We start from the raw sequence: 13,299 nt of genomic DNA, 5'->3' as shown, positions 1-13,299 counted from the left end.
CCCTGTATTTACTTCTATATGTATGGCGTTTCGGACCGCGGCCGACGTTATGAGCGTGTATAAATGTTCGTGTCTAGGGGCAACGCCGGATTGATTCGCACACACACATAATAATGTACTGTACGATATATGTATTTGGGTATGAGTGTATATGTGCTTTACTCTTTTACTACTCCTAACCACGTCCACCGAACTGAATTTCTCATTATGATTTTACACTTCTGTTTATACTTTATACCTCTTACCCTCGCGGTATTTGTATTCCTATTATTATTAGAGCCCCCATAAAGTTATATAAACATATAATTGATACGTCACGTACCAATCGTGTGTCCGTGTGTCCGTGTAGTATTTTCATATAAATTCGCAATATAGTTTTTTTTCACTCAAATTAACCACTAAACGAAAATTTCACTCTAAAACCTAATTATACCCCCGTGTTTTAACGTTAATTAAAAACCCTATTTGTTGTAGAAAACTAGTTTATATGTTTCCTTTCATTACTACTGCTGTAACACATATCATACAAAGGTATTTGAATTAAAATTGTTTAGGCAAGACAACTTTACAATCATTTTTATAATTATAACTTTATGTCTTTATGTGTAATGTGTATAATAGTTGCATTACACTATGCTTAATCAGAGAAAATTCTAATTACCAAATAAATAAATGCACTAATTTTTAAACTCTGGGAATTTTCTTTTTTACAAACCTGTGTCTTATTAATCGCGATAATCAATGTATGAAAGTTCTGTTCAAATGATTTTAATGTTTTTCATTTTATTTTTTATATTGTCTCGGTATGTATGCCAATGTTTGTTATCTGATTTTGTTAAAAATTAAATGTGTATCTATTTAATATTTTTTATAATTGATATGGATCATGTTGTGCTTATACAGAGCACGCGTATACATTTTCTTATAACGTTTAAAATAGTATTTAAATCGTTTTATTTTTATTATTTTATTAGCTTAATATTTAGAATTATAGGTATACATGGATAAATTTTTTCAGAACAGTAAAAAATTTGATTTACTTCCAATTAACTAGTCATAAAAATATAAAAATAGTCTCAATAAAATATCGAATTGTGTTTTTTAATTAATTTTGTTTATACATCTGATAGTTGTTACATTTTATCCTTGTATTTTTTTTAGGATTATTATTATTGGATTTTATTGGTATCAACTGTTGGATTACGTGTTTACTTTGATAAACAACTAAGACTTCACTAGGTAGTCTTAACTCTAAATCATTTTGTTGTAGAACTTTAATTTCTTTTTTAACTTTTCTTCTATTAAACTAGATTAAAAAAATAATATTTGTAATGAAATTATACAGACATATTGATCATTTTTTAAATAGAGATTCTGTTATAATTAGATTTGCGAGTGCGTTAAATTACTATATTTTCAAATTCTAATAATAGGTAGTGTAAAAGCTTACAATATTAGCAACCTTAGCACAAAGACTTTACGATGTTGTTACTTTCAGAAAACAATTTGTTAGTAATTATTTATCGTTTAATTAAACTTAACGTATATTAGGTATGTTATAATTTAGACCATTATGACTCCAATATTATTATGCTTAATTATTTTTCAAACAAATTATTTCTCGAGTTTATTATTCATATTCATGCTTATTTTTAATTTAAAAAAACTCGATGATGTCGTAGAACTTTTAAATTTTAATTTATTTTTCTTCATTATTTATTTTATGTATAGCTAGTTATGGTCATATAATAAAGCAAAACTATATAAACTTAGTATTTTGATTAAAACGATAACCGTTTTTAATATTTGATGTGTTAAATTATATTTAACCACAAAATGTAATACTCAACCTATGCTTCTTATAACTAAATCTATGTGTACTATTAAATATTACTTATACCTACAAAAAAAAATAAATAGAAAAAAATCCATTAAATTAATTATTGGCTTTAAGTTATAGTTTCGCTGACTATAGTGAGTATAAAGTAAAATTCGTTTACATCTTACAAAATATTTTATAACTCATATATATTATTAAATTTACGCTAATAAACCCTATTCCAAGTTCTTTTAAACTGAATTTTGATTGTTCTTTCTATTTATTATTATTGACGTCTCACGATATTTTATTGTTTAAAATTATTACAATCATTTCCATAAATTAGTTACTAAGATATTAAATAAATAATGCATAGAAAATCGACCGTTATTCTATTATCATAATAAATAATAATATAATATATAACCAACATATAGTGATCAGAATTTTGTCTCACGAAAATAATTGTAAAAAGTTCTAAAATGTTATAAAGTAGAATAAAATATGTGCAACAATTACATTGTGTATATATTTGAAAAAGTTTGCGAAAATTTATTAAGGCGGATTAAAATTACTGATAAAAAATAAAATATATAAACTCGTCAATAATAGTTTGAATCTGTTGCATTGACGAAACAACGAGTGACTTGATAATATTTAAAGTAGATACATATAATAATATTTATATTATATTTGCTTACAAACAATATATTATAGTAACGTATAAAGTGGCTTTAATAGCTCTTAAATATTGATCGAATAAAAAGTTAAAGGTAGTGAAAAAACTGAGTAATATACGTTCGTCGTAAAAAAAAGTGCTTGTGAAATTCAATTTGGTTTTTGCTGCAAAATGCAGTAGTAAAATCAACTTGCTCTCTTATATTTTAATTGAACGCCATTAAACATACCTATATTGTATAGGTATTCGTGTGAATCGATTCCTATATAGGAAATAATAGAACACGATGACGGATTATATCGTATATATAATATTATATATTATATTTTTCTGAATAATTAATATATTCTTGTTTAGTTAATAACAAAGATTACAAAATTAATAAAAACCGACTGAAAAACAAATATTTGAACTTCACAACGACATATTATGCCGGATACCGATATAATAAATCCCCCCCGTGTTATTAATATACCTATATGGTATATATTATACCCACGATATGAAGTATATAAACATTGACACCACTGGTGCTGACGTGATCCGTTATATGATGAGATAATATTAATTTATTTTTGAGTTCTAAGGCGTATCACCAACATTTTTTTACTCCTAATCAAAACTATATTTCATTCAATGACTTTTTCAATTTTTTTTGTATTTTTACAATTATGAATTGTACCTATTTTAACATTACATTTTCGAAAAAAAACAATCTTAATGATTTAGAATTTCGCATGATGCGATAATAAAATTAAAATTATAGATTGTCAATCACAAAAGAAAGTTAAGTTGTCACAAAAAAAAAAAAAAACATTGGAATCTAAACATTTTTTTTTATATAATTTTACAATATTTTAAATTAAATTGTTATGGTAAAAAATATCCAAATTTCGAATAATAAACGTTTTACCTTAAACAATTTAAAGTATTTATGTAATTTAATAAATTGATTTGGTTTTCACATTCTTGTGTACTTTTGTCATTAATATTTAATATTCTATAAAGTATAAGGGACTGCGAACTATTATAGACTATATATATAATATATATATAAGATCTATAAGATATGTATATCTTGATAGAGTACTTAGTAATAAACACTAAATGATGTATCCCCGTGTAGGTGTATTAAAAATAATAGCACCTCTAGTTTATTTATGGATTAATAAAATCTTCATAGGCTTCATACAGCCATACATATTTATTGTATAAAATGTCTCATTCCATTTGACAATAATAATTATTCGTATATACAATAATGTGACTCGATTAATAATATTATTATAATTTATAATAATATACGTCTTTTTTTCCGGTCGTTGTTTATGTAAAATTATTTCAAATTTAAATAATTACACATCTCGTTGATATGCGTAAACCGAATGATCCGGGCATTGTTCTTCGAAATCATACTATAATATAATAATATTATAATGAAAAATATTCTGTGTTAACGGTTTTTAAACGTGATTGCAAGGGTAAAAAAAAATGCGATAAAATCTATTCCTTGGATTTTAACTTATATACTCGTATATATAGTGTAGCATTTTTAGCAAGTTTGATTGTGGGTTTTTTTTTTAATTTTGCGTGGGTGTTATTATTGTAACCGATTAAATATCTGTGTAGATTTATAAAAAACTAAAAGACGTATCATTTTTTTCTCTACGCTGTCGCCGATTATTTATCATATTTTACGATGCGTTATAATATTTTTCTAGACGATCGCGCTTTGATATCATTTTGCTTAGTATGCATATTTAATATTTATGTTACAAGGATTCATATCAACGAAAGAAAAATAAATATATATTTTATTTTGTTTGGCTGGTTTTGTTTACTGCCCGCCATGATGCAAAGGCGTCGGGTCGGGTCGTGTATATAGGAAAATCACTTTCGCTGGTTATATTTTTAAACATCGCATGATCGACTGCCATCTCGCTATACATATTTAGTGGTAGTGTGTGCGCCTATGTACATTTGCCACGAAACATTTTAATTTCATGTTGTCAACAGCCGCTCGCAGGTGTATAGTATTATATACACGTACTGCAGCAATGACAGCGTATTTTTAATTTTTTTTTTTTAAATAGAGCAACACGTTGACGCGCGAGAGGCGTCACAAATCGCGAGCATCAGCATCACTACAATTTCATCCACTGTAATAATTATTTTGTATTTTTAAAAAATTTTCCACTCACAGATTGTTGTATAATGGTTGGTTAGATCCTGTTCGATCGTTAAATAACCCAGTTATCGTCTAACCACGGGTATAAAACGAAATCCTTCAAGACGACATATCATTATCAAATTTGTATTCAGCAGTTCAAAATTTGTATAGTAACTTTTAATAAGAGATTGAAGTGATCTATTATCACACTTAAAGATAAAAATATTATCTCTATTTTCACTCGGGTTTTTTTTTACGATATTTTAATTTTAAACAAATTATTGCCATATTGTACATTTGCAAGACGGAAACAGCACATGCGGGTATGGCGTACTTTTTATGTATAATAATCATGTAGATTTGTATGATAGATGTGTGTGGCAATGAATTGTTTACGATCTTGTAAATACTAAGAGTGTAGCTCGCATCTTTTTATCGCGAAAATATCGTCGTGCTTACCACGGCATGATTATTTACGATTTTATGTGTATTTTTTTCTGCATTGGCTGTTTGATATTTTTGACCTCCTTTTGAATAAATATGTTCACAAAATGAATACAATGATATATATGTTACACTGATTGCGTGCGCGTACCTAAATGTCATCTGGCGCGATCGTTTAATTTTTTTTACGGGCCATCGTTGAAAAGTATAATATTATTTTATATTATCAGTTATAATTTCATAGTCGTAGAAGTCGAGAAAATACGAGGAAAGTTATTGCTGCTGCGGCAATTATCGGCTGGACTCAAAGAGATGTCAATTAAATTTCTTCTCCTCCTCCCACACATACGTGTGCGTACACACACACACTCAAAGTGAGAAACGAAACCCGATTGATTTCCCGAGCTAAGTGCCAATAAAGACCGACATGTAATTAAAAAAAATATTTAAGCCCACAGTTGGTTGCTACTATAAGTATAATGTGCTTATACAGTATACACACATACATCATATGTATTATACTCGTGCTTTATACGTTATGTATTTTGCCGTAAGTCAACACGCGAGAGTATAATGTAATAAAGCTGATGTGTACACACACGATCATACGTTATTATTATATCCCCATTGGCATATAGTATATATATATATATGTTTATATACACTTATTGCATATAAATGGTGAGCGATTGGATTTGACATAAGTGTGTGTGCGTGTATTTTTTTATCGATCGATCGGTGGACAAGTGAGCCACGTCGAATTTCGGTAACGTTCATTGTGAGACGGAATCAAAAACCGTAATAATTCATAACATATTACTATAATAATATATATTATAATAAATCATCGCACGCAAAACGTATTATATAGTATGTCACGATAGTAGGTAGTTGGTAGGCACAGTGCCTATAAATATTACGGGCAAGATTTTATTCCGCCACGTTTCACTCGTTGTAGTGATCTCCCCGTTACGCGTCATTTCATAAAATATATAGCCGCTGCAGCTGTAACCATACCGCATATGACCACATATTATACTTAATTTTGCGCGCAAGTGTGGTTCCTGGCGGTATTTATAAATTTAAAATACAAACAAAATTATTAATATTGTTCTTAAATCTTATCAATAATCTATTATATATTAAAATTATAAACGTATTTTTTCTAAATCCATGTCTACCCACGTACATTCTTATCAATCTAAGTACGTATAATATGTACTCTTAAGCATAATCATCATCGCACTCCTCTCTCGTTTTCACTCTATCAGTCACTCCCTCTACATATAATATTATATAAATATAATACGTATATGATAACTGGGACAGATATTCGTGACCAAAATAATTGCTACGATATCATTGTTGCATTAAGTATTCTATCCGACTACTTCGTAATAATTTATTATGATCTATATTTGCAGCCGACTGACTAAACCTAAGCCGATCTATTACAATAAAATTATATTATACATTATTATATACATTGTATTCTGTAATTATTAATTAGTAAATCCTTGTATACACTTTTTGACAACAAACAAGATCACATATCATTATCACTTGAATAAACGCATGGATCAAACTATTGTTTCCCATAAAGCATAATCCTTTTATTTGACGGTCACAATGTAATATATTTGCAGTGTATAGGGAACAGTAACTATTACTATTATTTTTATTTGTCAGGCGTGATGTAATATATTATTATAATAGCTAAGGCGCGTCAGCCTTTCGTCATAATGTTATTATATACACGCTCGCGTGTGTAAACAATGACAAAAGCCTTTAAAATTAAACAATAATATAAATCCTTCGTGTTTTTAATTAACGGAAAAATGAATGAATACATCTGTTTAGCTTCTGTCACACCGCTGTACACTGTCTACAAGAGTGCTATAGCCTATAACTATGATTTTTTTTAATGGGGGAAGTTATGTACGTACTATAATATATGATACGATATTCCACCCACGATCATTATTTCGGTCAGAAACTAGTTTAGACATTAAAAAAAATTGCATTTTATTTAATCAATTTTGGTAACGTGTTTAGGCTGAATAATATAGCATTACCTTTCTCTTACTTTAATCGATCTCCTAAGTACAATAATTTGTTCGATTTTCAAACCATCAAAAATCAATGAATAACATATTATTGCTTGCGTACCTAATTAGTAATTACTACCTATACCACTCGTATTCTGGAAAATTTTAATTACTCCTTGAGTTATGCTTCTCAATGATATGTAATTAATTATTATATTACATTATTTGTATATATATTATATACAAAATTAACTAATATAGCTGATTAGGTCTTGATAAGTATGTTCGTATAATATGTACTTGTAAGCAGTAAACATTACATTGTGAGGTTATTGAGGAGGGAGGGGCGTATTTTATGTCTGTATGACAGATACATTAAATATACAAATATACACATTCATACTTAAACATCCTTTGATGCTTGTCAGAATACCGACAATGGTAAAATTGGCTGCGCCACAACCCAAACGTATAAATAAATAGTGTAGTTTCACCGGACACACTTTCGCATTACTGCAGTTAAATGTCAGAAGTCTCGATATACTTATTACAATCTAAAATTATATCAAAATGCGTTTATATATCACCAGTTATAGAAATATAATATGGATCTGTCTACACTTATAGGAATTTGTGAATATTATAGATACCAAATTACTTTATGCATCCTACATATTTTCTTAAGCACTCATCTCGTAGATATAATCCTCGAAAAACTAATGAAACATGTCGTCGGCCTAGTGATGATCAATATGTTAATGATTTTATAGTCTGGTCGTATCCGTCATTGGTTAATCGTTATCCATTTACTCCGCAACCGTATAACCGCCAAACTATAATATTTATGCGACAATTTTCCATCGAACCGTTCTTACGCAACGTCCGTAAATACGTATATAGCTAGTATTATATCGTCCCACCTTCACTGACTCGTAACGTGTACGCTCGTTTCTGTGGTAAAGTTATGTTTATATTAACGAGGTCTCGGGGACTCGATCTCGGTATGTAATATTAATATTAGAGATCAGGGTTACCTTATTTAAGTAAAGCATATACAGTGGATTCTGCTTAATGTGGGCGCGTTGGGACAAACCCTGTTTGCCCACATTAAGTGGTTAATAAAAATCGAGGTTAGTTAAAATAAAAAAATTATAATATCAAAAAAAGTCAACAAAATCCCTTTCTGTATGAATTTTTATTTTTTTTTCCTAAAAAAATATACTTATTGTAAGAAAACACCAGGATAATGGGAAAAATATTTAAAAAGTATTCAAATGAAACTAGCCTTAAAAGTTGATTAAGGATTAGTTTGGGCACAAAATTAGTTTATGATATATTTCAATAATTATTATACTTAAAAATGTATACTTATTTTTAAAATATTCCAAACAAGGTAGTATTATTTTTACCTAAGAACGGTAGTATCATTATAGTATCAAATTGTTATTGTTGTAATAACATAAAGTGGGTAGTTTTTCACTTTGCACAACAATAATATTTTCAATCGTTTATTTTTCATCTGAAGTTCACAATTTTACAACTAGGTAGATGTACCATACGTGATGTAAGTTACATCAAAATTGTTCGCCTTTTTGTGCCGAATCTGGCCGTTTATGCAGTATTGTTGTAACTTTATTTTCAACATGTAATAGAAACTACGAAAAACTAATTTGTGCCATTTTTGGTACAGTATGCAAAAAGGGATGGTAATGCTTTTTATTACTTTCGATAAACACGATCTCATAGATACGACGAAACCCAATTAAATTAGTAGTTTTTAAATATATAATATGTGTATATATTCTAACGCTATGATAAAATAAAAATTACCCACATAAACCGAATCAAGTGCCCATATTAAGTGGATGCCCATATTAATCGGTACCCATATTAGGCGGAATTCGCTGTAAGTATAAAAATAACGTATATTATTGATATGACAGATAATTGTAAGATAAATATTCGATATTATATAATATATATATATATATGAATATGGTTACCGATCCGGGTAGGTGTTGACGTGCCGTGAGTGCGGATATTCGATGGTGGGCCGTACGGATCGTCGCGAAGTCTTCTCCACTGTCAGGTTTCTCTCCGTGTCACACACTCCCGTCAAACACGCATTGGTCATAATTATACGAGTATACACCGACATGTGCCCTAAAACCTTTGGTCAGCAGTTAGCCCCGCTCGCCATTCCTCACACTCAGCATATTAGTAGCGCGTGCCCTACTTAAGGAGTAATGTACGATGTCGATAGACGGCAATCGTTACAGTATGTTTACTGTTGAGTATCTATTACATAGGTATTAAATCTAGAGAGTTATTAATAATGTTCGCACGCTTTGCATATTTGTCAGTATTTACTTGTGTAACGTGATCTTTTTAGTATACAGACAAAAGCAGATTTCCAGATAGATACTAAATGTTCGTATGTTTCGTATGTATATTCTAATGTCTCTCTCACTCAAAAGATATAACATACATTTTGTTACCGAGTAAATCGAATAAATACAAGGTAGGTACTTAAGATATACTTGAGGTATATATAAACTCGTATCGCGTATATAATGTACTTATAATTTTGTCTATATTCGATTAGATATAATTATACGAATTGGTCATTTCAATCGTAAACGTCAGACCTAAAAGCGGTTGTCACGCAAATATATATTAATATATTAGTATATTATACACTTAACCGACCGAGATGCCGACGTGACTGAGTTGTTCGATAAAGGATATTTAAACAAGCGACACTGTAAGCTTCACGTTTTGGAAATGTATATAATACGCTGACGGTCAAATTGCTATTTGGATGACGAAACCGTAATTGTATAAGACTCGTGCTTACATAAACATGCATATCATCTATATGGTATACAAATTTATAAAGTGTGCGTAGAAATTTAAAAAGCCTATTAGTATAGCAAATAATGTATATAGATCACATATGAAATGACATTCACCGATTAAACAGAACAATAACATACATTGAAATGCGCAAGTGTCTAAACTTTCTATTCACACAGTATATATAGGACATCGTTAATTCAATCTTCACAGTTAATATTTATGTAAGTACCTATACTTAGTTACAATAGTTAATTCTATGTATAATAGCTTACAATGAAAAACATAAATACTTCGTAAAAATGAAACTTACGAGTTATTATAACCATTGAAAATATTGTATATACTGCAGGACTGGTATTGATGTAAAGTTGTTTTTCGTATATATTTTTACCTATTTTAAGTTATAACATTTCTAACTACAACGCTATCCTTGTAAATATTAAAAATTTTACCATTTACTTTTATTAGTATAATATATTACTTAAGATTCTCTCGAATTGTTTAAATTAAATATTATGTTGTATTGCAATATTTGACGATTGAAATCATCTTGAAACATCTATTCCGCGTTTGTACGCGATTAAATATTAATAAATATTTTTAAAGTTGTTTTATAAAATAAAAAAATAAATTACTTCTTATATTATGTTAACAATTTTCTAATAATAATTATGTTTACTTATATTCGAATAGATAGTTGTGATTATGAAGTTAAATTATTCGAAATCCTGGATAGTTTACCTCTATAGTTAGTATTTATATGTATATAATATATACATCTTGGTGTTTGTTGAGAGATTTTAAACGCAAACACAATCAAACGGTATTCCTCTTTAAAGCTTTACAAAAACAAACTCTCTTGTCAATTTCACCTATTTCGCCTTGGCATTTATGTTTTCCCAGTATCTGGTTAGGTCTCCTTTTCACTGTGATATACTGCTGCAGTGTCTCTCGCCACACACTTAGAATTGAAAGACATTACTACTACTTGAACAACGCCTCTTCTCCTTTTACTTCTTCTTCGCCATCTCTTACCTTGTATTTACCGTGGCTTGCATGTCAAAAGTTTTGAAATTCACTGCGCACATAAAGTTTTTTAATCAAACCCAAACCGTCACATTTTCCATTCCGACGTTATACTACCTACTGTTTTATAACCTACACTACGGCCTGGCGTCAAGAAGATCAAAGTTCAAATAAATAATAAATAAATAAAAGAAACAACGCTGGGTCGTATTAAAAATAATAAGTCATTCTGACAGCATCACATTTGAGTTGTCTCCGGAAGATTGATTTGAAGAATTATTTTTTTTCAATTACATTGAAAAAGGAACCCAAAAGAAAACAAATACATCTTATATACAAGATGCATTACTTTTCAGAGAAATCGCGTATTACTACTGCTGATTAAACATTTTCTGAAAACAAAACCCATGATAGAAGGTATATTTTGAAATAATACAAAAAAAATTACAATTGAGATTGATTGAACACACTATTCATATAGCAGCATATTTTTTTTATACCACATAAAAATATAATAAACGATATTGCTTAGAATGAAAAATAATTTTTCATATTTAATATAATTTTTAAATTAAAATCTATATATTTTTCTTTAAATTTGTTGTAATAATAAAGTACTCATACATAATATCTCGTATTTGCATAAAATAAAAATAATGCGTCGTATATTAAAACATGATAGAAGTAACCACCCATTTAATAGCATTTCTAATTTTGTTTTATATTGTAATATATAATAAATTATATATTATACGTCATATAGGTAAGTACATATAACGTTTAGCTATTTCCCTTAAATGCGAATAATACCATCGCTTTTTAACCATTATAGTTTTATTTCATTGTGTACAACAACATAAATATTTAAATTTACATAAAAAACAATACTCCAGAGAAATATAACCGCTCCATGATATTTTAACGAAATTTAAAACAATATATAAACATGATATGAGTGGTCGTTATGTCAAAAATAGTTTATTACAATAATATATTATATTCTGTTTACAGGATCACACGAATAAAAGATTAAATTATTATATTTGTTTCCCTTCGCATCTACGTCTGTTTAACGTTTATACTTAGATGGTCGGATCCCTATATGCCTGATGTCAAATATAACAATGATATTTTAAGAAATTGGAATTGTCGATGTAACTACTCATACTTACAAGTTATAACTACTGTGCGTGTCGGAGGAAATTAAGAAGCGAGAGCCCGCCTTTTTATTTCTAAATGTTATTTTTTATAATTGCGAACATAATAACGGGGGGGGGGGGTATACATAGCGTAAATTACATATATTTTTCAAGAAAGTAAAGTACCTACCGGTATTATACATTCGGAAATTCAAAAAGAGTAGTGGATTTATTTTAATACAAATCCCCAAATTGTCGAAAATTCAGCAAAAACACGATAAAAACTACATAATTAATCGCATTTGACCCTTTTACTGTTTAATATATATTCTGAAAATGAAATGGCTTTTATTATAAATACCAATCAGAGATGAAAATTAAAACGGTATATATCAGCGGTGGCATTCGGTAATAATAATGGATATTTGTATGGGACACGTTACCCGGAGATTGTTTTATTTTAATTAAAGCGCTCACCGTGCAGCCGTCGACCGTTTTATTATTTTTATTTTTTTTTTGTTCCTGTCATTTCTCTTACGGGAGATACTCCACTGCGTTCATTATGATTATAACAGTTATTATTTTTTAATCAAAGCGATTCGTTATAGCGTGTGTATAAAATATTATCGATTAAAACACAATCTACCTCAACGTAAAGATCCATTATAATATTATATATTATATGCATCACGCAATGTCACAATCGTATTTGATATCGCGTCGCGTATATCTAAGACCCCCTCCGAGCGCGCGAAATTACTGCTTGCTTATAAATTTATAAAATTTAAAAAAAAAAAAAAAAAAAATATCAAATTTACTTATTCTTTTAATTTTATTACAGATTGTAAATATACTTATATTAAAATAAAAAAAAAAAAAAAAAAAATAATGTTGATTTTATAGATCTATATAACTATACAACAGCGCGTGATTATTATTGCAATATATATTGTCTGGTCTTCAATATTTAAATCTCAGGCTATATGTATATATAGTAAAAATAATGATTTTGTTCTATCAGAATTCATCAAAATAATATAATTCACAAAAGTCTTCAATATTTTTCCACTGTTTGGGTAACGTTTTGAAATTATCTCTAAAAAATTTGTTGTAAA

At 28.6% G+C, this 13,299-nt stretch overlaps 2 protein-coding genes across 5 annotated transcripts in view; both read left to right on the top strand.

Annotated features, from left to right (window-relative positions):
* LOC132928468 (neurocalcin homolog) overlaps positions 1–13,299 on the top strand; it is a 93,540-nt gene that overhangs the window by 56,527 nt on the left and 23,714 nt on the right. The window lies entirely within an intron of this gene.
* Positions 1–13,299, top strand: part of LOC132928466 (neuronal calcium sensor 2) — an 89,668-nt gene that overhangs the window by 55,666 nt on the left and 20,703 nt on the right. The gene's annotated exons all lie outside the window — the stretch shown is intronic.

Source organism: Rhopalosiphum padi, chromosome 4 (assembly GCF_020882245.1).
Source record: "Rhopalosiphum padi isolate XX-2018 chromosome 4, ASM2088224v1, whole genome shotgun sequence".
Taxonomy (NCBI): domain Eukaryota; kingdom Metazoa; phylum Arthropoda; class Insecta; order Hemiptera; family Aphididae; genus Rhopalosiphum; species Rhopalosiphum padi.
Note: the sequence above shows the minus strand (reverse complement) of the source record. Positions and strands in the feature narration are given on the sequence as shown.